General features: G+C 33.9%; 1 protein-coding gene and 1 long non-coding RNA gene across 21 annotated transcripts in view; one reads left to right on the top strand and one right to left on the bottom strand.

Moving 5' to 3' along the window:
• PTPRD (protein tyrosine phosphatase receptor type D) overlaps positions 1–24684 on the top strand; it is a 1155490-nt gene that overhangs the window by 521282 nt on the left and 609524 nt on the right. The window lies entirely within an intron of this gene.
• On the bottom strand, positions 2390–9105 carry LOC135290147 (uncharacterized). The gene is made up of 3 exons (XR_010352852.1): positions 8496–9105; positions 7143–7284; positions 2390–4872 (listed from the first exon to the last, which is right to left on the bottom strand). It is a non-coding gene; the product is annotated as an uncharacterized LOC135290147 (long non-coding RNA).

Below are 24684 nucleotides of genomic sequence, written 5' to 3'. Positions count from 1 at the left end.
TATTTTGTTTTTACTAGTTCTAAGATTTTTTTTTTTGTAAAGCATTGGCTTCACCACAATTCCAAAAGAAAAATAATAAAATTGTACATAAAGTCCATAATTTATGCATGCTTACTTTTTCCATTGATGTGTCTTTCATATTTCTCTAAATAATTAGTATGAAGTTGTGAAATATTTGTTGCATGATGTAGCATGTAGTATTTTCTGAAACTATGGGATGTTTAGGTTTTGTTCTTTGAGATCTGTTTTTTTCTTTCTTTTTTTTTTGCCTTGTTTTTCTCTGTTTTTTAATTCACTGTAAATTCCTATACCTAATTCTCTATACCTAAAAGTTTAAAAATTCTACTGGTAGGTTACAAGCCTCAGGTCTATGCATTAACCTCCTCTATACTGACATGACTATATGGCTGGTCTATACGTAATAGAATGGTTAATCTTCTCTGGAACTGTTCTTTTTACAGTTTGAATTAAAGCTATTTATTTATAACCATGTTATCTAATTTTTGAACAACCTGTTTGGGTTAACTGAGTTTGAGTTTTTAGCAGTATTTATAATATATATGTATACTCATGAAAGGTTATTAAAATTCAGCTAAAAATTTCTTGAGTTTTTCTTCATATTTATTGGAAGGTTAAATCAGAAGTTTCATGAGAGTGTGTAATGGAAAAACTTACTCAGGAACTAACAGATCTTTATCTATCTATCATTTATTGGATTGTAGTTTGAATTCAAGTTTGTTTCTGATACTATCTAGATCAGACTGCCAAACTTGTGGGAGGCCTAAAAAAAGAGTTTGGAAACAACTAATAATACCACTCTAAATAACAGTACACATTGGAATTCAGAATATTTTCTCCCAACAAAACTGCATGACTTTTGGCAGAATTGATGCCTTTTATCTTATCTATCTCTGAGAATGAACATATGAGTGTCAGAGGTTACCATAAATCACAAGATTTTGGCATCTGTAAATATTTTTTTTTCCAGGTTACCAAAGAGCTTAACCCAGCTTCCCAGAAATTACTTGGTTATTAAAATGTTACAAAGTTACATAGGAACCAGATGCAATGTAAATAGAAAATAAAAGACCATATACATGTTTACCCTTAACTGGACTCTAATTTTTTCAGAGAGTTTTTCAAGTAGTATATCCCCTATTACTTGCTTTGGGGGAGGCAAGCAGTTTCCAGCTCCTGGTTTCCTTTCTTCAACGGAGTTCCAGAAAGCAGCAACGACACACATGGCTCTGCAAAGCACTGTCAACAAATTGCCACAGGAAGATAAGGGCCAAGCACGGCATACGCCAATACATTTGGCCAAGGCCAGCTGAGCTGGTCCATAAGGGTGACCAGGACCACTGGCAGCCTCATAACCCTGCAGCATGTCCACAGTGACAAGGCAGGTCACGCCCCTGATCAACATCAGCTTCTGGATGAGCAGTGATAAGGCCAGGCATGGGCATAGATGAACAGAGGACCCTCCCTCTACCTAGGAGCAAGCGCAGCAGCCTCCCCTTGAAAGCAATTCCTAATCAAAAGACTAGATGAGCACGGGATCAGCACAGCTTCTTAGCAGAGCTTTTTTTTTTTTTTTTTAAGAGCTCTTTTCAAGGCTAAACATCTGAATTTTTATTTAAGCTGGCCCTGAGCCCAGACTTACAGCCCCTGGAGTAAAAAGGCACTCAGCGACCTGATACTGAGTTTACTATTTATCAGCACCTTCCTTTGGTACAGCAGTTGGCAGTGCTTTCCAGTTCTATGTGCTTCTTATACCTACCTCTAGTTACATTTAAAATCTTGTCATTGGTAAAATTTATTATGAGACAAGAACTTATTGTGAGTTAAGACTTGCTGACAAAAAAAACCGTAATCGTATATTTATAATAACAGTCCAGAGAAGGACAATGAAACTGGTGAAGGGGCTGGTGCAGAATTCTTATGAGTAACGGCTGAGGCATCCTGGAGAAAAGGAGGCTGATATTATTGATCTCTACAACTACCTCAAACAAGGCTGCAGCAAGGTAGGGGTCAGTCTCTCCCCAGGATAAGAAGAAATGGCCTCTAGTTGTGCCAGAGGAAGTTTATATTAGTTATTAGGAAACAAATCTTCCCAAAATGGGTGGTAAAGCTCTGGAATAGGCTGCCCAGGGAAGTTGTAGAGTCACCATCTCTGGATGCATTGAAAAATCATACAGATATGTCACTTGAGAACATGGCTTGGTGGTGAACATGGTGGTGGCACTGAGTTGATGGTTGGACTTGATGATCTTAAAGGACTTTCAAACCTGAATGATTCTGTGGTTCTAGGATTCTATGGATTAAAACTCAGTTATTGGCCTAAGTAACACCAACTCAATTTTCATATTATTGTGCTTTTCAAATTTTGCTGCTCAGTTTTTGTTGTTTAAATACATGTAGAAATGTCACACTAATAATAATTTAAATTGTTAAATCAGCAGCCTTTCTAGTTTATTTCCAGTGATTGAAAGGACTTGTCCAGCCACTGCACAACCAGAGCTGGAATTCCAACCCATTCAACAACTGTAATTTGGCTCCCGCATCCTCACTAAATCAGTGCAAAGAAACTTGAGCCACAGCAAGCTCAACAACATCCTGGGACTCTTCATTAATAGGACATTTACAGGACTATCATGCCTTCCTGTTTTTTCTTTTATGTTACATCATGATGCAAGAAAAATACGACCTATCAACCTAATTTAAATTGAAATGAAAACTTTCTCTGATTCAAAGCTCCCAATTATGCTTCCTGAAATGCTGCTTAGTTTTTACTTAGAATCATAGCACGGTTCAAGTTCGAGGGCATCCTTAAGGATCGTTTAGTTCAACCATCTTGCCATGGGCAGGGACACCTTTCATTAGACCACACAACCTGGCCCCGACCTCTTCCAGGGATGGAGACACTACAGCTTCTCTGGGAGACCTGTTCCAGCACTTCACAATTCTCATAGTGAAGAATTTTTTCCTTGTCACTAACCCAGATATAATGTCTTTCTGTTTAAAGTCATTCCTCCTTGTCCTAAAGTAAAAAGTCCCTCTCCATCTTTTTTGTAGGCCCCTTTAAGTGCTAGAATGCTCTAGTAAGATCTCTCCAGAACCTGCTGTTCTTCAGACTGTTCCAGACCTTTGATCATCTTTGTGGCCCTTCTCTATATCTTCTACAATATGTCCATGTCCTTCTTGCATTGGACCCCCTAGAGCTGGAGACAGTACTTCTGGTGAGGGTCTCAGAAGAGCAGAGTAGAAGGAAGGAATCACCTCTGTGACCAGCCGGCCATGCTTTTTCTGATGCAGCCCAGGTTTTCTGGTCTATAAACATATTATATTGAGTTTCCCATCAATCAACAGTCCTGAGTCCTGCTCTTCAGGGCTTCTCTCAATTCGGTCCTTGACCAGCCTGTATTTGTGTTTAGGATTGCCCAGACACAGGTGCAGGACCTTCCATTTAGCCTTTTTGAGATTCCTGTGATTCCCATAGGCCATTCTCAAGCCTCTCAATCTCTCTGCATGGCATCCCTTCCCTTCAGTGTGTCAGTGTTATCAGCAAATTTTCCTAAGGTGTACTCAATCTCACTGCCCATGTCACCAATAAAAATGTTAAATGGCACCATCCCAATACCAGCACCTGAGGAACACCACTGGTGTCCATCCGGACATCAAGCCATTGAACACAAGACTTTAAGTGCAACCAGCCAGCCAATTCCTTGTTCACTGAGTAGTATATCAGTCAAACCCATGACTCTCCAATTTAGAGACTAAATGTTGTGTGGGACAATATTTTGTGTGGCAAACTCTTTGAACAAATACCCTGTAGATTATGCCTGTTGCCTTTTCCAAATTTTAAGCATGATTTACCCTTAGTGAAGCCTGGCTGTCCGTCAGCAATCATCTCTTTATTTTCCATCTACCTTAGAATAATTTCTAGAAGGATCTGTTCCACAATTATGCCAAGCACAGTAGTGAGACTGACCAGCCTCTACTTCCTTAGGTCTTCCCTTCTCACCTACTTAAAAATTGATGTTATCTTTCTCCTTTTTCAGTCAGTAGGAAGTTCATCTTACTGTCACAACTTCTCATATATTGTCAACTATATTGTGGCATAGCAACATCATGCATCAGTTTTCTCAAGACTTACAGAGATGTCTAATCAAGGTCCAATGGACTTGTATACCTTCAGGTTCCCTAGATGGTCTCAAACCTGATCTTATCATACAGTGGGCTGCTCTTCATTCTCCAGTCCCTGCCTTTACCTTTTTGACATCGTATCTGGAGCACTTGACAGTGAAGACCAAAGGAAAAATGTAATTAGATACTTCAGTCGTCTCCACCTTGTGGGTAACCAGGTCTCTCAATTTCTTCCAGACACAGAGCCCACATTTTGCCTAGTCTTACTTTTATCACCAATGTAGCTTTTAGAATTTTTTCTTGTTGCCATCACTGGCCAGATTTAATTGCATCAGTGCTTTAGCTTTCCTGAACTGATCCCTGTCATCTTGGACAGTTTCTTTGTATTCCTTCCAGGGTACGTGGCCTTGTTTCCACCCAGTGCAGGTTTCGTTTTTGTGTCTGACTTTGTCCAGAATGTCCTTTTTTATCCATGCAGGCCCCCTGGTATTTTTGCCTGATTTCCTTTTAGTCTGCATGTACGATTCCTGAGCTTGTAGAGGTGATTCTAGAATAATTACCTTCCTTCTTCAGCGTTTCCTCCCTCCAAGGCTATATGCCACAGTATTCTACCAAGCAGATCCTTGAAGATGCTAAAGTCTTCTCTCCTGGGGTCCAAGGTAGTGAGCTTTCTGTGCATGTTTCTTGCTGTCCCAAGATGCTTGACTCTTAGTATTTTGGGATAGTTTTCTAGATAAAGGCCAGCAAAAGAAGTTTTCAGAAGAAAAGGTAACTATTGACAAGCTTATTTGCATTTTCCCTTTTCACTTAGCTTGTCAATAAGGGTAACTTTTCCTTTGAAAACTGGTTACAGTAATATAATACAACATATCTTGTTAGTTTCTTTCTGTGTTTTTAGACAAATAATTATTTCTAGATAAATTAAGTTTTTTTAAAACTTTTGATACGTACAGAATTTCTCCTCTGTTCTTTTCTTTTTTCCAAAATAACATAACATTGTAGTGTTTTTTACATATTAGAAGACTGTAGCTCAAAAGTATTTGTTTACTTTAAAAAATACTAATTTAAGAAGTGTGCATGATAAAATACATTATAAAGTGTTTTTTGTGATTTATTCAACACCCACATGGTGGTAAGCATTATCAATTGTGACCATGTTAATCGGCCCAAAGCCTTTGAAAAAATTTGAACTGGATCAAACTAGAATTTCCATATAGATATCCTTTAGAGAGTTCATTTAAAAGATCACTATCAATTGCTCTGATTTGTTTCAGCTGTCTACTTTATATACATACATACACATATGTAAACAACTAGTTCTGAACACCAGGTTCACAGCTCAAGCTCTGAGGTAAGATCCATTTCATCCAAGCAAACCTTCTAATGGATAAGAAAGATTTGCAGATATTACATTAACCTCTTTAACTAAATTTGTCTGCAACATAATGTAGTCTTGACACAGAATTTTGGGATGTATAACAGTTGCTGAGCAAAAGCAAGTACTCGGTGGAGATCAGCTCTTGATTGTATCCCTGTGTCTCATGAGAAACTCTAGACACTTTTGCCCCTATGTCAATGATCCCTCCAAAAAAGGCCTTGGTATGCGGGAAAGTGAATTCTGACTATTATCTTAGTAGAAAAAGAAAAAGTGTGATCCAGGGGAGAAAGAGATTCTTCAGTTTTCAGGCCACACTGTCTTTCCTTGCTCACCTCCTTAAAACAGATAAAATATGATAATGGTCTATTTGCCACAAAAAATCTACATAGTTCAACTAGGCTCCCTCATGGGCACTTTTATATTATGTTTTTTTTTTCTCCTCAGTGAACCCCTTTGCTCTCCTTCATACAACAGAACAGTGTCACAGTATTTCCCTAAAGGTAAAAGTGATGTTTTATTCCTTTGTTTATAGTTATAGACCTTTCAAAAAGACAAACTTTTACTGAATGAGCTGCAGCTGAAGGTTTTAACTTTCTGTCTGATATGGCAATAATTAACCTAGCCTCCTCTGGCATCTAATCAGGTCATCATAGTTTACACTAAATGCTGGTTGGTTTGTCTATTTTCATCTTAGTTTAGCTAAGCTACATGAGAAGAGCTTGTAATATTTCAACTATATTCCACTTTTTTTTTCCTGATTACTGTATATATAAACACTGTGTAAACTACCATTTGTGATCTGCAAACATAGTCATAAGTTTTATTTCTATTTCTACTTTGCTGGAAAATGTGATCCATTCTCCCCTTTAAATGTGTCCCATGGCTGTGCTTGTAGTTATACTTTCCATGTACATTAAAGAACTTTATTAATGGAAATACTAAGTTTTTAAGGAAGCTTCTCCTTTTACTAATAGCTTTTTTGTGATCCTATTTGCAGCCATTGATCATGTGTGTATTGTAAGGTTATCTTCTCTTTTTATTTTAAGATGCATTTATATACTTTCTTTTTTACAGTAACAATAGAGATCAGTGAGCAGAGCAGTATTTATAATAGCTAGCAAATATTCACTTTTCACAAAAAATCTGACATTCTTAACATCATCTTGTTCTTTGACTCATATAAAGGGAAAAAATCAAGTAGTCAAAGAGTTTAAAAAATGGACATTTCTAAAGTTTCTAGTTATCCATTTTTCCATTAACAATACCACATTCTGTTATTGCAGGTCTTGATTCACAGCCTCAAATAGGCTTTGAAAAATATAATAGAACATCTTTAATTAAATCCCCAAAACTCACATTCAGGGATAAATAATAATCCATCAGCTATTTCATTCTCTAACAGGACCCAGAAGAACTTGACAGTCTTAATCACTTCAGCCATTTATACATTCATTTTCAGCTTTGTTTCAGTTGAGCCATTTAGCAGGGTTTATCTAAATTGCAGTATCTTTTTTCTAATCACACTTCATAGCCGTAACACCGAAAATAATTTCAGGTGCAAAACAGAATATCTCTGAAGCACAGACATCCGTGGCATAAGCACGTTAGAATGAAAAGTTACCTGCAACTGTGTGATATTTGTCTCTGTAATGAGCTGAAGAATTGAGAAACTATGCCTGTAGTAAAATTAGGAACCACCAGCAGCAGCACAACAGGATTCTAGCTCGTTAGAAAATATTCATTTTCCTTATTACACAGGAGAGCTGTGGATGACAGAAACTGTTTCATTAATGCAAACAAAGTTTCAACTATATCCCAGCATTCTTACAGGCGTGTGGAAGGTCAAAGCAAATACTAATGTAGTTACTAAACACTCATATTAATGCTGTTCTAGGGGTTTTAGCTGTCTTGAGGGTAAATTAATATTTATATGTGGTTTTAGATATTACCTTTGGTATTGTATCTTGTTCTTTTAAAATATTTTCTTAATATAAAATATAAGGGTATTATTTACATTATCAAATTCACACCTTAAATATCACTATGACTGTCCCAAATTAAAACTAAAATTTAAAAAGAGGTGCAATTACTTGGTTTTTATTATTATTATTTTACAATTACAAATTTTGTCATAGTAGTAACTCTCTTTTTTCTTTTTAATTAATTTTACTGTATTAGTTTTATAGATTAATATTTCCTTAACTTTCTACTGCCAAACTTCTGTAACAATGACGTCTGTAGCAGCATTTATATATTTAAACTTGTAGTATTATTAGTAGTAGTAGTAGCACTAGTAGTAGTAGTATTAATAATAATTAACACCCTGTAATATTAATATATTTAAATTTGTAACTGTTTGCCCAGTGTATTTTTTTGTATTTCAAGGCTACAAAATAAACTTTTCTGAGTATAAGTTGGAATCTGTAAGAGCATGAGAATATAAAAGCATAATACTTTCTCAGAACAGACAGGTCACAAGTAGATTCTCATGGCCAAATTAGTTAATCAGAGAAAAGTTAAATTGGATGTTGACTTCTTTGGGTTAGGATTTCACCTTCAGTAAGCATCTCAAAGACTTGCCTCCATAAATAACTGTGCCCTTGCTCACTTTACATTACATTTGTACACTGTGAAAGTGACTGAGAGGCTGAAGTAGAAGCCTACAGAAATTCTGTCAAGGGTTCATGGTAGAAGTGCATCTCTTTCCAGAACACACCCAGGTACCATGAAATTAATGGAGATGAAAATGAGGTAATTAGACTAACAGGAAATCCCATCTGTGTAATAGCAGAGGAACTAGCAAGACTAAGTTGCATACCTCTAATATCTAGGACTATACTCCTTTAAACTTTCTATCCCTCCTTACAAAACAGGAATGAACGAGCGTGCCATCTTAGTATACAAAGGTGACGTGGTTTTTAAAGTTTCTCAGCAACACTGAGTATTTCCTGCTTTCCTGCTTTCTTCTACTCACTGAGATTTTTCTTTGGTTGTATAAAACCATTTTTCTTATTGCTCGGGAGCAGCAGATTCTACTAGCTTTTACAGCAACCACTTCAGCTTCAGGGTATTACATAAATTAATGTTGAAAGAGATGAAATGTATGTTATAAAAAATATTTTCACACTAGTTGATAAGACAGGCAAACACTATATTTTAATCGAGCTGCCTTAAAAGGACTTGCCTTTTAGCAGATGATCCTCAATAACTGATTGCAATTAGCACCCATTCATCAATATAGACATTTACTAATTCTTTTTTAATTGTTCTGCACAATTGTATTTATTTCATCTAATATAGAGCAATATACTTTTTTCTGAGGCACTTGTGTGAAAAAACAAGAAAAAACCATGAAAGAGAATGGGTCTGCTACTAGTGTCACATTAAAGTAAACCAGGAATGGTTATATAAATTCAATGACAGAAAAACGTGGACAGGTACTTCAAATGCTCAAGTGATTATTGCTCAATTTTACTTTGTGATTAAAAACTACTTATAAAATAAGCTTTGCAATGCCTTGATGTGTAGGCCATCAAGTACTTTACGGAAGGAGGCAGGTGTTGATGCATTTTGCTAACACTTAAATATTTAGCATGATCATTAAATTTTATATTGCACATATGCATACATTTCTAGTCAAGTGAATGCATGTAATAGAAATTTCAGCACTTGTCCCACATATTCAGTTCAGGAGAGTCTGCCCATTGTTGGTAGTGAATGAACAAATGAATGAGAAAAAGAGCTGCATAAGTATGGATGGTGCATCTAAATCCAGTGAGCTTTGGTAAAGAAAAAACAAATAGAAATGCAAGTGTTGCTGTTCCCTGATGGCTTTTTATATCATCACCTCCCTTCTTGGAAAATGCTTTGAATCTTTCATTAATGTAATTTCAAATTATTTCTCTTTTCTTAAGATATTCCTTCAAAATTCAGAATTGTTTAAAAAATATTGTTGGAAGATTAATGCAAATTTATGTATAAGACAGTTCAGCAGATTTAACATCTCTAAGTTGCCAGCATATTCATGATTGATTCAACAACAAAGGATGATTTAAAGCCATAGTAATTAAGATCATATATTTTATGAATGTAATTTAGTAACAAATTCCACTCAGTAAATTCAAAGACTGATAATCTTAGTTTCACAGCTCTCACAAGTACTGCAGGTTCAGTCAGATTACATGGCTCTGAAAACATGTCCCTGTGCTTGTTCCCTTGAGTAGCCAAGTCCCTCAGTGGCTGCCAGAAATAAGCGAAATATATTTTCTTCCCAGCAGAAAACTAACATCATAATTTTATACTGCAGACCACAAAAAACACATTGAGGCTGCATCCATGAATAGTCCTGAAAGCTTCCTATCCCCCTGAAGGTGTGTACCTTAAAAGCTAGTTGAATTCTGCTGCTCCAGAGAGGTAGAAATTGAGTAAATAAGCAACACATTATACAACTAAACAAAAATCTTGACCCAGTGAGTAAAAGAAAGTAGAAAACATTAATATTCAGGCACCCAGACAGTGTTGCTGAGAAGGTTTAGAAAATGTCCCTTACCTTTTTCATGTTCCTTCTAGCACTGAAATTTGAGAAGGATCATAAAAACAACATTCCTGTGCCAAGGGCAGGGAGAGTGTCAAGGTACTTGGCTGGTCATGACTCAATATAGATTTTTTTTTTATGCTCTTAAATTGTATTGATCTAAGCATTCTTTTAAGAAGTTACTTAACATTTAATTATTGTCAGTAATAAATTGGATTTAATGTTGTCTTTATGACATGATTTTTTATTTTGATTTAACTTTTTTTTTATAAACAAATCTGCCATTAGTAGTCCACTTGATTGTGAAATGCATTAAATGAAATAGAATTCAGATGAGGATCCTAGGAGAAAGTCAGTTGCTTTATAACCATCTTCCTGCTCCTCTAGGGTGGTTCAATGGTATTCAGCGTCATCTACAGCTGCTCTACCTCCAGCTAAAGTTTTACTTTAGATCTCTGATTTGTGATCAGATTTATGTCAATGAGGATTTAGGATTCATGATTTAATCCCACCTTATCTGCCATACTCTACCCTTGGAAAAAAAAGAAGGCAATGACTGAAAAAATTTGCATGGTCTGGTTAGACATTCTTTTCACAATCAATCATAATCTAGGTTTTTGCCTTGACTTACATCAGTAAGTACCCACCACACAGACTTTTTGAACTTTACTTCTTATAATAAAAAAGGTACTATTTTACAGGATTTCAGATTTCCAAGCAATATATGATTTTAGGATTAATTATCAAAATTCCATTTGTATCCATCAAGACAAAACACTCTTATTTTTCAATAAGACCTGATATATCAAAAAAATTCATGCTAGATTAAACAGAGGAATAAAAATCTATTACCAGAGATTGACACAGCACACAATGACAGGATTCAAAAGTAATTCTGTTAGGGATTCATCCAGACAGTGTTATGGTCTGATGTTATCCTTTCGATATCAACACAGACATGCATTTTTCAACTGAATGATGTTACTGCACTGTACCCATTGTCAGTATTGTAAGACTCGTGCTACAATAAAACTCTGATCCCTGATATAAAGACAGTTTGCTTTCAACTATAGAACATCCTTCTATATTCTTTCAAGCTCCTTCTAACACTTACATTTTAAAGGGAAATTTTTGCTGATATTCTCCTAGGCACTGTGAGCTGATGGTCTGCACTTCTACACCTGTATAATCCTATAAAAGACTTTAAGAAAAAAGGGAATAAACAATGCAGGATCCAGGTATTTCTCAGTAATGTACACAAATGACACCTCTGTTCCTTTAACATAAAGTACACCAGCTTATAAAGAAAATAAATAAAATGTTAAGTACTTAACCAAATACACTGGTTCTAGCTGCTGAACTAGACTTTTTCAGGAATATTATAATTTGCCTTCATAAACTGATTTTCTTTTTTTTTTACTATAGGAAACTAGAATGTGATGATTAAAAGCTAGAGAAAGACATATTTTTGTAAATGTAACTTGCTTATATTATCCTTTCTCCAAAAACTGGGGTTTTGTTAATGATTTCCAGACTTGAAATCTACAGTTGCTTAGCTATTTTTTCTTCTCCTGCCTCTCATTGCAGTTTTTTTAAAGTTAATAAAATGAAGTTTTGATCTGTATGAGAAACTCTTCAGCTTTTATAAAAATTTGTTGCCATCATGGAAAATTTGGATTGGCTTTTAAGTAATGGAAAATTATGGATTCATTCAGTAAACATCAATACCAATTTGGGTTCATCAAGTTAGACTTCAGGATTAAATCCAGTGATTTTACTGAGCTATTAACAATATGTTTATACCACCCATCAAGACTTCATAAAGAGTGGAATATTTGTTGTCAGACCTATTAGATACATAAATTAGTAGAAAGCTGTAGCCTTTCTGAAAATTTTAACATTTCAATTTTTTCCTCACGCAAAAAATTCAAAACTGAAGCTTTTATTAAAATTGGAATCAATATTTATTTCCTTTATTTTTCTCATATCACACCAAGCTGTCAAAAATTATCAATATTTTATTAAGAATATAATTTATGGATATGAGAAGTGTAATGATTTATTACAGTTCACAGTAGTCAAACATCAATGATGCAAAAAATTGGAATATCTTTAGTTTTTCATATCCTACATGAAATTAGGGTTTTATTGGAAAATAAGATATTCACAGTCATAAGCACTTAGAAAAAGCTACATTTGGAATACTGTGTTTAGTTCTGAACCCCTTGGTACAGGAAAAATAAGGAACTACTGGAGAGGATCCAGCAGAGAAGACTGTGAGGGGATCTCATAAAAACATATAAATATCTCAAGGCCAGGTGTCAGGATGATGGTGCCAGACTCTTTTCAGTGGTGCCTAGGGACAGAAAGCCATAAATAAAACAACAATTTTCAACTTAACACGTGGAAGAAGTTTTTTACATTAATATGGCAGAACGTTGGGACAGGCTGCCCAGGAAGGCTGTGGAGTCTCCCTCCCTTTCTGGGGAAATTCAAAATTCACCTGAACACATTCCTGTGTCACTTACTCTAGGTGGTGATGCCTTCTCAGGGACGTTGGACTGGATGATGTCCAGAGGCCTCTTCCAACTCTAACAATTCTGGAGTTCCATGAAATTAGGGTTCTCATGTTCCAGTTGTCTTTCTACTTGCCCCAACATCTTTTTTCACTATCTTTTCTAGGTTATCAGTAAGTATTTTCAAGACCCTGTCCTGCATTTTCTTTGTAATTGGTCAGTAATGGGTCTAGTAGACATAGTCCAACTACAGTGAAAGCTGATTTACATGTATGATACACCAATCTTCACAAGAGTATTTCCTTCTAAAACATACCTAGCCACTTTTGAAAGGACAAAAGCTTTAGTCAATGTTCTTGCTTTATGTATAGTTGTTTTCTATGAGGTAAGCTCTTACTCAGAAATTTGCTGTCTTGTATAGTTTCCCTCAGCAAGATTACTTCTTGTGTCTTTACAATTACTAAAGCTGGATTGGTGGAAATGACTCCCAAAACACCAAAACCTTGATACCTTAATCCAATACAGACTGGTTCAGTCAAAACAAATTTAGTTTCACATTTTTTAAGCAGAATGTTAAAGAATTTTTAAGAAATAATTTTATTTTTATTTATTGTTTTTCTTTTTTGGACACTTTTTGTTATTTGTCTTTTTCCTGCTACATGTTTAGATATTTATCTTTGAGAATTTAGTTCTTGCATTTTATTTTAATCTAACCTTTGTCTAAATAGAGTCTAACTTAGTTTTCCATAAAACCAGAGACTAAAGAACAAATACAGATGGTCTTTCTAGAGTTTTTTGTGGGCCCAGGATAATATTAAAGGAGAGAAAAGAACACTTCAAATTTAAACATAAATGCACATAATAGACAGGGGAGACTTAAATTAAAAAAAAAAAAAAAAAAAAAGAAGAAACATCTCACTAAGAGTATCTCATTAAGACCAAAAATACTAGAAATTTCCAAAAAAAGAAAAAAGTAGCTTAAAATTAGTATTAGAAAAGCTGATGGGAGAGACAGGATAAAATAGCTGTGTGCCAAACCGAGGAGTATGACCTTTAAAACATAAATGTGGATTACATATATCTTCTGTTGCTCATATAAATGCTTAATATTTTTTTTCTTAATCTTTGGACACACTTTGTTTCACCAAATGGCTGGTTTTGTGGGTACTATTGTTATTACTACTTAAAAATTCTTGATCTTTGCTGATGTCATTTGACAATATGAATCTGCAGTTCAGTGGAGCTGTACTCTCGTTAGCGCACCATAACGATATTCCGAAATTCCCAAAGTGTATATGGCAGAGGAAGCAGTCTGTTCACTAATGCACTGATGACATTTCCAAAACTTGACTACTGATCCTCTCTATCTAAAATAATTTATTTTATTATTTCGAAAGTAGTTTTGTTTTCAAGTTAAAATGAGTCCATGTTTTCTTGTTTGATCTCTGTGTCACTAAGGTATGTACAATGTAGATACATTTTAATTATGTGTATGTGCATTTTTTATTTGTTCATAGAAATACTCAGCTGTGTACGTATTTACTACGGTAACTGCATCTAAAATAGGTTTTCTGATCATTAGTACAAATTAAAATCTCAGCTGCACAGGATTCTTTTTTCATATTTTTCCATGAACCTTCAGAATTTTAGAATGTGAAAGAAAGTATTAAGAAGGTAAAAAGGATTTATGTTCTGATAATTTGAAAAAGTAATTATAAGTTAAAATTTAGGTCCCTTTATAAATACATGAAAAAATGGTACCATTTTCTTTGAAATTATTTGGTCTACAGCATATCTCAAGATAAATACATATTGGTCTGACTTTTCCTCTTTTGAAAACCTGGTGTTTAACATTCTTATGTTCTCAACTTGTTCTGCAGCTTTATTTTGGGTTTAAAATCTGTAAGGTAAATGCTCCCTGAAGTGCAAGTATTGTAGTGCTGAAAGAGAGACAGAAGGCATATTTCAATTTATTGACTTGTGCTACTAACCTCTACTTTGAGAGAATCCTTAATTTATCTGAGCAACAGATTGGTGCTTCAATACACCTTCTGTTTGTTGAATTTGAGTGAAAAAATGCACCAAATTGTTTTTCCTATCTGTTACTTAATCTCTTTGAGTTTATTTGACAACAACCTATTAAAATATAGTACAGGTACACAGGCAGGGCGTGTAAGAATATTGCAAAAAAGGGAAAAATATAAAAAATTTGTGGTTTAACAGGAGCCTTGTTTTTATTTTGATGGGACTCCAGGTGTTGTGAATTTCTCCTTATCCCTGATCATACTGTTGGTGGATAGATTGCAAATTAAATTTATTCCTCAAACAGTATCGTCACAGGCAATCGCTCACAGTGCAATTTGTGAGGCCTTTTGAAGACATTATTTGCAAAATCTGAGCAGTCTTACAGTGATAAGGAGCCGGTAATGGTGCACTCCCTTTCCTGCCCGGAGTCAACAGATTGTTCAATGTATGTAGAATAGGAGTACATAACGTGCTGGTTTGATATTTATTAATCAGGAGAATACACTTTACAATGCTATTCATGAAAATCTGAAGACTTTCATGCATTCACCACGTTAAGCCAATATCTTCCTTAGATAACTACAAAATTTTATCTACTAGATGAACTAAAACTATATTTCAGTTGAAATTTAGAAGCTATGGGCTTCTAAATGGGTGTGTTTTGTTTTAATAAAAGAGAAACTATAATAAACAATATGGTCCAAGTTATTTGGTGCACCAGTTCAGATACTATAAAACTCTGAGAATCAAATAATAAAATTTGGTTTTATCATCTTCTTTTCCTTACATTACTTTAGTGATTGCAGAAGTACTGCTGAAACCAGTTCTTAATATACTTCTTATCTTTTGGATAAGTCAGTTTCATAGCTTCTTTATATTATGATGCTTTTATGTATAGGTTCATTGCATTTTTTTATGTTTTCATAAGTTTTAGAATTTTTGAAGAGCAATGACAACAAAAACTACTGCAGAAACAGTGAAATCTATTTCTTGTGGCTGCATTGAATGCAAACATTATATTTTAATAAAAATTGTATAAATAAAATTGTACCTATTAGTATAATATATTAATAGAAAGACAATATTGTACATACAACTTTTATAAAGATTAATACATTTAATCATATTTCTGTATTATTTATGTAGTACACATAAAGGACTGTGTTTATAACTGATGTTTGAAAAAAATAAAGTAGCTGTCATATGTTCTGCAACTTGAGTTCCCAGTTCTGCAAGTTATTGTTTCACTCTATATCAAGTTGGAAAACTGTTGTAATTGTTATATATTATCATAAATTACTGATTTGTCTAGACCAAGTGAAACCTATCTGACATATTGACAGCTCTCTGGACTTTTTTCTTACTGTATTAGTTTGAACAAGCCTCAAAAAAACCATGTCAGCACCAACAGAGCAAAGGAAAAAAACAAGGGAATAGAAATTTTGACAATGTTCCCATTGCACTGACAAATTATAAAAGATACTCCTTAACCCTTGTCCTTAAGAAGTCACCATCTTTCCTCTTTCTAGAAGACAAAATATTATCTCATAGTATTACTATTTTTTTCTTAAAGGATCTGCAATGTTGTTCATACCATACAAAAATATGAGCTAACAGCTTTTGCAAAGTATGGCTATCATTGTACTACTACTGCTTATTCATTGTAAGGAAAAATATAACATTTAGTGCAGTGAAATAATTATCACCAATTATAAGAATAGTTAAAGCTGGAGGCAGGTTGTTCTAAGAGAAACTTCTTTGGCCGTAATACCTAAGACCATATAAACCAAAGCCTGTTTCCAAAGCCTGAAATCTCTCAGCAATGACATTCAGTCTCTCTGTATTGGTCCTCTCTGTAAAATGCCCATAAGATGGTAGCACCTTTATATGTAATACCATTCAGTTTTACCTAAATGAGTAGACACTATTCTTTTTTGATTCAGTTGCAGGAAGTGTGTGTGACTAGACAGGAGTGTACTTCTTGACTTGATAATTCACTCTTCAATAGCTTCAATCTCTTCACCTGCCCATTATATTGTACACTAATCCATAATCTCATCCAACTCTTTCAAAGATAGGATACGTTGGCTTTTTGAGAAAATCACTTATATCTACTCCCGTATAATGGATGATCTGAGTTTGTTGTTCTATGGCTGTACAGCAGATTTATAAAAAAGAATGGAAATGAATGATAGCATGCTTGAGTACTCATTGTAATTATCATTACCTGTATAGATCATATTAGGTTAAACAACACAAACACATCTTGTAGAAATCTTCTTCATCAGGGATTCAGAAAATCTGTTGATATTTTTATTTATCTAGTGGTTGGGTAGTTGCCAGATTTGTTTTCACCCCTGTTCCCACCCTATCTGTTGCATTCTATGGGTCTTTACATTACCTATTAATGTCCTTTTTTGTTTTCAATTCTGTCCTGGAGAAATAAAAGTAGTGAGTATCACAATACAATGATCAGTGCATCAGCCTTTTATATTTTATTTCAAATCCCAAGACTGAGCTAAAATTTGTCTGCTTTAATCAACTTACATCTGTGATGGATAAAGCAGCAAGCAAAGGGGCAGTGAAACCAAGAAGCACTTTTTTATGTATTAGAATATGTGACATTCTTTTTCAAGACCAATGCTGAGTGAAGCAACGTCACTAACTAGCCATCTTCTGATACTCCAGGCTGGAAAAGAGTAAAATAGTATTAAGCAGGGAATAAAGCTACAGTTGTTTCATTATGTCATTTCTATTTGAAGGATCAGCTTTCAATTTTATTGTAGAGGTAATGTATGTAATGTTTATTTGGATTTAAACCAACACACATGTATCTTTCATAAAACAGGATAAGGTTTATTTATTATACTTAAATGCCTTCCATAAGAGATTTGCTTAGGAGAAGTTTAAACAAGGCTTTTTAATAAGGTCATACTTATTTGAAAACCATCAACTATTAGGATTAGATTTTATTAAGTGCTGTTACCATGACCACCAGATTTAAATTTGTCTGTTCATTGATGACATAGAAATTTTGTGTTAGACAGAGTCACCATGTATAGGCCTAAATAGTCATCTCTCTTTTATCACCTGAAAGGTCTTATTTAATCATAGAATGTTAAGGGGTTGGAAAGGTTCTAGCTCCAGCCTCCCCTTCATGGACTGGGATACCTTACCCTAATCGAGGTTGCTCGAGGACTCATAAAGCCTGGCTTTGAACACTGCTGGGGTTGGGTAATTACTTACAGGTATTAGATTACATAGAGTGGTATTGCTAGTAGCTTAAAATGTCTCTTGATATATGCAAAGAATACATCAAGCTCCCTGGGAACCCCTTTTGCACAGCACAGAAGTTTCTTTGCAGGGACAAGTGTATGAGAAGAGGAGAACTGTAACTGTGTCTGGTCCAAGCCTTGAAATTCAAGCTTTGACCTGCAGCTTTGGAAGTCATTGGTCAAAGTAGTAAGACAGCTTGTTCAACCATCACAACAGCTAAAATGACCTTGAAGTCAAAAATCACTTTCTAAAGTCATCTAACTCTCTTGTGAATTGATTGCTAGTCAAGCTACTGTCAGAAATGCTGTCATCATTCTTGTCCTCAAAGAAGATGAAACTTTCCACAACTCTGTCACTAATTTATTCATAAACTCTGATTCTTTTCAATAAAAATGGTAATCTTCATGAGGCAGTTTGAGACAAAAACAACAAAATTCTGAACTGTGACTGTGTGCATCAGGAATACATTTATCTGAGATGGCAATGTGCAAATGAGTAGAAACGTCTTCATCTGTAAATACATAGGGATACTCATGCTCTAGCAACTTTCAGAAAATTTTATTCTGTTTTGAAAAATCTTACAGATATGCTTTTTACATTCTTTTAAATTATTGTTTTTCTGGATTTGGGGGGAATTAGAATCAGACAGTTATTGTTGTATGTACTATGACATAAACTTTGATTAAATGTAGAGTTTATCAAGCTTTAAACAGTAAATATATTCTTTTTCATGCACAGATTCTATTTTTTTCACTGTGACTTTTTCATCTGACTAATTATCACATAGGCTGAAGTAAAAATACAGATGAAGTATTTTCTCAGAAAATACCCTGCTAGAATAGAAAAGAGCATGCTTAATTAAGTTATATCAAATGAACGGTATGTTTCACTGACAAAAATATTTTGAAAAGTTATGTAATATTTCTGTGTGATTCTCATTTATTATAATAATATATAATATCATTTTGTAATATCAATAATATTTTTCTAATTGAAATATCCTTCATCACTACAAGACCAGTAAATTAATAAAATTACACTAATTTTTCATAAGAAGTCAGGGTTTTTTGATCTTGGTTTTTGTTATGCATTATGGCTTGTCAAATTATTGGAAAAAAATTAGAACTACATCAAGCCATCACACTAATGTATTTCTAAAAGCACTAATACTTTTTTTGTCAGTTAAACAAAAAACAATAAGCATCTGCAAAATTCAGCATCAGAAATAGTTCTGCAAGTACAGAACTATTCAGCTGTTCTCAGAACATCTTCTCTTCATAAATGTTATTGTAAAATGTGAATTTCTTGTCGTTGATATGCAGGCAGTCTTGAATATTTTCAGGATGGTATAGTTATTATGCATTCTACTTTTGCAGATAGTTCTAGCTTAATTTGCAGAATCAGCATTAAAATATGTCTGCATGTAAATATGCAGAAAATAATTTTGTCCTCAGGGAGAACAAAGCATTTACCCAGAAATGTTTGTGATAATTCTGTCCAAAAACATCCACAACATCTTTAAAACAGTTTTTATTTGGCTATGTTTCCTTCCTTGGTTTTGTTTAGGTTTTTTTTTTTGTTTTTTTTTTTTTTTTTAAACTGTTACATTGGATTATGGTATCTTCTGTAAAAAGATTATATTTTTTATTCTTCTTGGGTTTTTTTCCTTAGTGAAAAAAAATACTCCCTATTAGTACAATTCTTGTTCTAGAAATATGACACAACTCTCATTTATAGAGGGAGTTTATGAGATTTTTGGGTTTCGGTTTTGTTCTTTATTTTATTTCTCTTTTTGAACATATAAATACAGCATTTTAAGGTTATACATTAAAAAAAATGTGATATATTTTCCACATGAAGGGAGTTAAGTCTTTTAGTGAAAGAGGAAGCAAAAAGATAGGGATGAGAATTTTTTTGAGGAAGGAACTTACGTTGACTGAATGTTTCATAAAATACTTCTTTCAATTTCCATTAATTGTTTAATATTTTGATAATCGAGTGTTGATAATTTTTAATGGGACCCCTGAAACAGGACATTTTTTTCTCTTACACCTCTGCATATATTCTTATTTGTTTGCAGACAGCTGAATGTGGACACCTGAAAATAAATTACACAATGTGAACAAAGCTGACAGGTTTCTGTAAATAAAAATAGATGGCTGATACACACTTATCTGCACATTTAGAAGATATTCTTAAGCTTCTTTGCAAGTAGTTCTACCACAATTTTTTTTTATAGGTCAAAATACCAGAGTAACAACTGCCAGTTAAATATTAGAGATTTAAGTTTCTAAGTCTCTCAGTATTCTTTAGTAAATCGCATTTTTTCAGGTTCATATTGTCTTTGGGTATGACAGAGTTCCTGGCAACAAAAGGACCTACATGACAAGGCACATCCCATGTCTATGAACATATGGTCTAACATCTTGTACTCCTTTAAGAACACCATTGTGGTTTTCTCGCATTAACTGTGTTCTCTGACACAAACGCCACACAGTTGGCTAAGAAAAGGTTCAGCGCACTCAAAGACTTCTCCATTGCAATGACATTATTTTTGGTACTGTCCTGATTAATGGAGAGCGTCTTTTAGAACAAAACAAAATACAAAAATGCTGGTATAATTACTTTTGAATATAAGACTAGATAAGAAATTACGAGGTGGAAGTTTTTAATCAGTATGATTGCCAGCTTCTGCCATCAGAGAAAACCACATTTCAGTTTTGTGTGCCTACCCTTTGGAGCAAGAACAAAATATGCAAAGCTAGGACAACCTTCTGTTTTCATACTAGACAGATAAAGGTTCTGCCCCATTTGGAATTTTCAGTCAAGACAAACACTTTTAAAATCTGTTCTCACAGATGTGCTAATGCAAAGCAAAGAATGACTCAAATTAATACTTCTCACTATAAATGTAGAACAGCTGCATTTTTCAGAAGTGTTTCTTGGATCTACTCCTGATTCTTTATTATAGTCTGTGTAATTTTTGCACATTGTAACCACTGTCTTAATTAAAAATCTTTGTGCTTTATCAGTTCATATATGATTAGGTTATGTATCACTCACTGATTCATTGCAGTGTACTCTCTTGGAAAGGGTTGTCACCCCTTGCAAAGGAGATGATGATAATAAGCCCTACAACTAGCTTGCCTCATGTTCTTTTATAAAAACAATAAAACAACATCTGTTTTTTAAAAGAGTAATGGCAACCTTTGCCTAAATGATAACTAAAACCAACACTAGAAGTAGAATTCTACTAATAAACAAAAAATTCTTTTCGTTTCCTTGAGGAAGCCGCATCCATACATGATGTTGTATCAGCTGAGGACTTCCATTTTCCAGCTGGTGTAAGCATTCTGATTCAACATAACTTTCATGTTGTTTAAATGATTAGCCAAATTCTAAAGATTTTTCATACTGCTCTCTTTATTTTCTTTCTACCTCATTAGCCCTTGTGTCTTTTTGTTGAAAAATAGCCAAATTTTAATTTTTTGAGTAAATGCCAATAAACAATCTATTTAGAATTCAGTAACTTTCAAAGTCTTCTACAAAACAGGATAGAAAATTACATTTTTGAACAATGAACTTTTCTCTTTCTGAAATTATTTTAAAGAAGCATGGAAGAAAAATCATAAATATCTAGAGATTGCCTAGTAGGTGAGGAAGTGTTTACTAGTGGTAGCAAGCAATACAAGAATGAAAATTTTTAATTATATTTTTGTTAAGGGCCAACATTAACTAAAAAGCCAAAGAAATAAATTAGTTTCTACACCTGTCATGCCATGGCTCCTTTGTATTTGTTTTTTTTTTTTTCCTAAATGTAGTCTTAAGTATCTCTTCTTGGGCTATATAGCAATATTGTGCTTTACTTCATAATGAGTAGGTAATTTCTTTTAAAAATAATTGAAACAGAAACTTAAGGAGAAAGTAAATATTTACTTGATAGGCAGCAATAAAGTAGTGCTCTGTAACCATTCAAAAAATTTATTTCACTTAATAATTTTGTTTATGGTTTGCTGTTTGGTCCTCTATGATAATTGTGTCTAGCTTTTCTGGTAACAAAATTGAAAGAATTCCAAAGAACTGGAAATGAGCATGAATATCTATATATATTCAAAAAGCCACTCAACTTTAAAGCAAAACATAGATAACATCTTTTTATTAGTACTAAACATATTAGTTAAGTAGTTGAGAGTTAAGTGCATAGCATTAGAGACGGATATATCTGTGGGGTTTGCCATTAGTGCTGCACACCTGCATTATGAAACTTCACATTTCCATCTTAAGATCTAGCCTGTCTTTATTATTCATTGAAATTTAGTAACTCTTAGCCAGTGTAACTACATGGAATAGTTATCATTGGTTATGCTGTTTACAAAAGAAACTTTGTGACTGAGAAGGAATTTTAAAAAAAAAAAAAGAAAAAAAAAGTGAATTTGTGTTGTTTTTTGCAAGATTTTCATTGGCCATATTACATATATTCTCAAAGGATGTGGTACTGTCCATTTCTACAGCAACAGTATTGGTGTTTGGGGTTTAATGTGCTTTGTAAAATAATGTACTGATTAGAGCTGTATCTATTGAGTTGAAAAATATTCCTTCCTTAGATACATGTTCACTGCTAAGAAATATAGTAAAGAATAGATGTCAGAGACTCAATAAAATGTCAGATTTTCCTGCGCAAAAATACCCCCCTCCCCTCCAATGTGTTTTCTGGAATTCAGTTAGACAGAGTGATGACTACTTCTGAAGCTGTTTAAAGAGAAAGTATATCCCTGTGCACTGTGTCCAGTTGCATACTGCTTATTATTTTATTTTTATTTTATTTTTACTAATAAATATCTGGCATTCCAAACTTCTTTCACATAGAGATTTTTCTTTAGTTTTTATCAAGTTTATTGAGTTTTTATTGCAAGAACCCAGGTGTATATTCAGTTTACTAGCTCAGACAGCACAAAATTCTACTTTCTCCTAAAACTAGTTTAAACTGTAGTCTTTATTTAATAATCATTTTTGACAACTGCATTGGAATAGATTGATGTTAAACTAAGAATGATAAGGCAATTGAGAAACTTCTGAGACAAATGGCGCACAATTGCTTTATAATGCAAAATTACTAAGCTGCCTAGGAGAACCTGACTCTCAAAAGGTCAAGAGCAAAAGAAACAGAATAAAATTTCATAGTTCAAAGGGTAGGATCATGCACTTTAGTACTAGTACCAACAACCTGTCATTGCCGGTTCAGGTTTTGTAAGCATAGATATGATAGAAAGGAAAAGAACAAAATGTACATAAAAGGATAGATTAAACATGGAGCTAATTTTACAGGGAGAGATACTGATGATATATTCAAAATACTAAGAACTCACCTAATCTGATAAGAAAATTTGATTATTTTTAAGAAATATGATACAAATTTGGAAACAGTTTGAATCACTCCATATTAGAGAATGCACCTTACAAAAAGTATCTGAAAACATTTATTCTTACAAATCAAAGTCAAAACTGAAATTACTGTTGTCTAGATCTAGACCCATGAAAACAATAGCGTACAAGAAGTGAAATGGCTGCATCTGCTAAAGTACCAATGCGTGTGCATTGGCCATGAACACTTCCATCTACAAAATAAGCTATGTCCACCAGATAAAAAGTATTCAGAGAGAATAAGTAACAAATTGGAGGCTGTTGAGAAAAGAGTTGCACAGCAGTTGCAGCTGTGGAAAGTGATTGAACTTAGTTGCCCAGGAATTTCTCTGCTGGTTCTAGATTCTGGTTTAACTTAATGCAAAGTTCGAGTAACAAAGCAAAGGTCTGGAAGTGCAATAATGGTCATTTTACTATGACATAAACCATCCCTCTCTTCCCTTGTTCCATGCTGAGGTGTAACACTATGACTACACTGAAGCAGTCCCATATAGCATAATTCAGGTCCTTTCGGTAGATAGATTTCTCTACAATTCAGAAGGCTTACATTTACTCTTATTTCTATTCTAACATTTAGGGTTTTTTTAATTTAATCAGATAATTGTATAAAATATAATTTAAGAATAATTTGTTCAGAAAGTTGTTTTATTTCAGGCATTTTTCACATGGTTAGAAGGGAGGGATGAAGGGATATGTTAAAGCACAAGAGCATGCTGCAGCTCTAAGTCTAGACTGACCTCCAGGAAGGCACTAAAAACTTCTTTGAAAGAAATCAGCTATTGAACTAACTGGTTCCTGCAGGCTTTAAGGCATAACACATGATGCTACTGTATTTTTTTTTCTTCTTACATTTAGAAGTTTCCAGCTATTGCCAAGTCGTTCAATGGCAGTTTCCACCTACTGTGGGGAGAAACTGGGCAAAACACAACTTTTTCTTTTTTGTATTTCTCTGATTTGTAATAATAATGAACCAATATATTGAACTATGAACTTAGGAGGATGGGAAAATTTTAATGTAGTAAAAAGACAAACAAATATTCTTAATCTTCCATAAGCAGAACAAGTCATGGAGTGGAAGGAAAAAAAAATTATGTATTAAATCTATATTGATGAAATAATGTCCACTAGAAGACCACTAGACTGTCATTCCTTCTTAATAAAACATAGTGGGTTTTTTCAGTTGTGTTCGTACATCTGATAACCTCCAGCTCAACTTTAGTACCTAAAATCCAAATTAGACCTTTTGATTTGCTTTTATAGTATTTCTTCATACATATTCCCAAATTATTTTTCCATGATGTGTTGGTGGATAATTATCCTCATTAGTAGAAAAGAGCATGCAAGCTGCTCCCTGATTTTTTTAAAAACCTAATCACCTGTAATATTTTGTA

This window comes from Passer domesticus, chromosome Z (genome assembly GCF_036417665.1).
Source record: "Passer domesticus isolate bPasDom1 chromosome Z, bPasDom1.hap1, whole genome shotgun sequence".
Lineage (NCBI taxonomy): Eukaryota > Metazoa > Chordata > Aves > Passeriformes > Passeridae > Passer > Passer domesticus.
The sequence above is the reverse complement of the archived record's forward strand: the minus strand, read 5'-3'. Positions and strand labels throughout refer to the sequence as shown.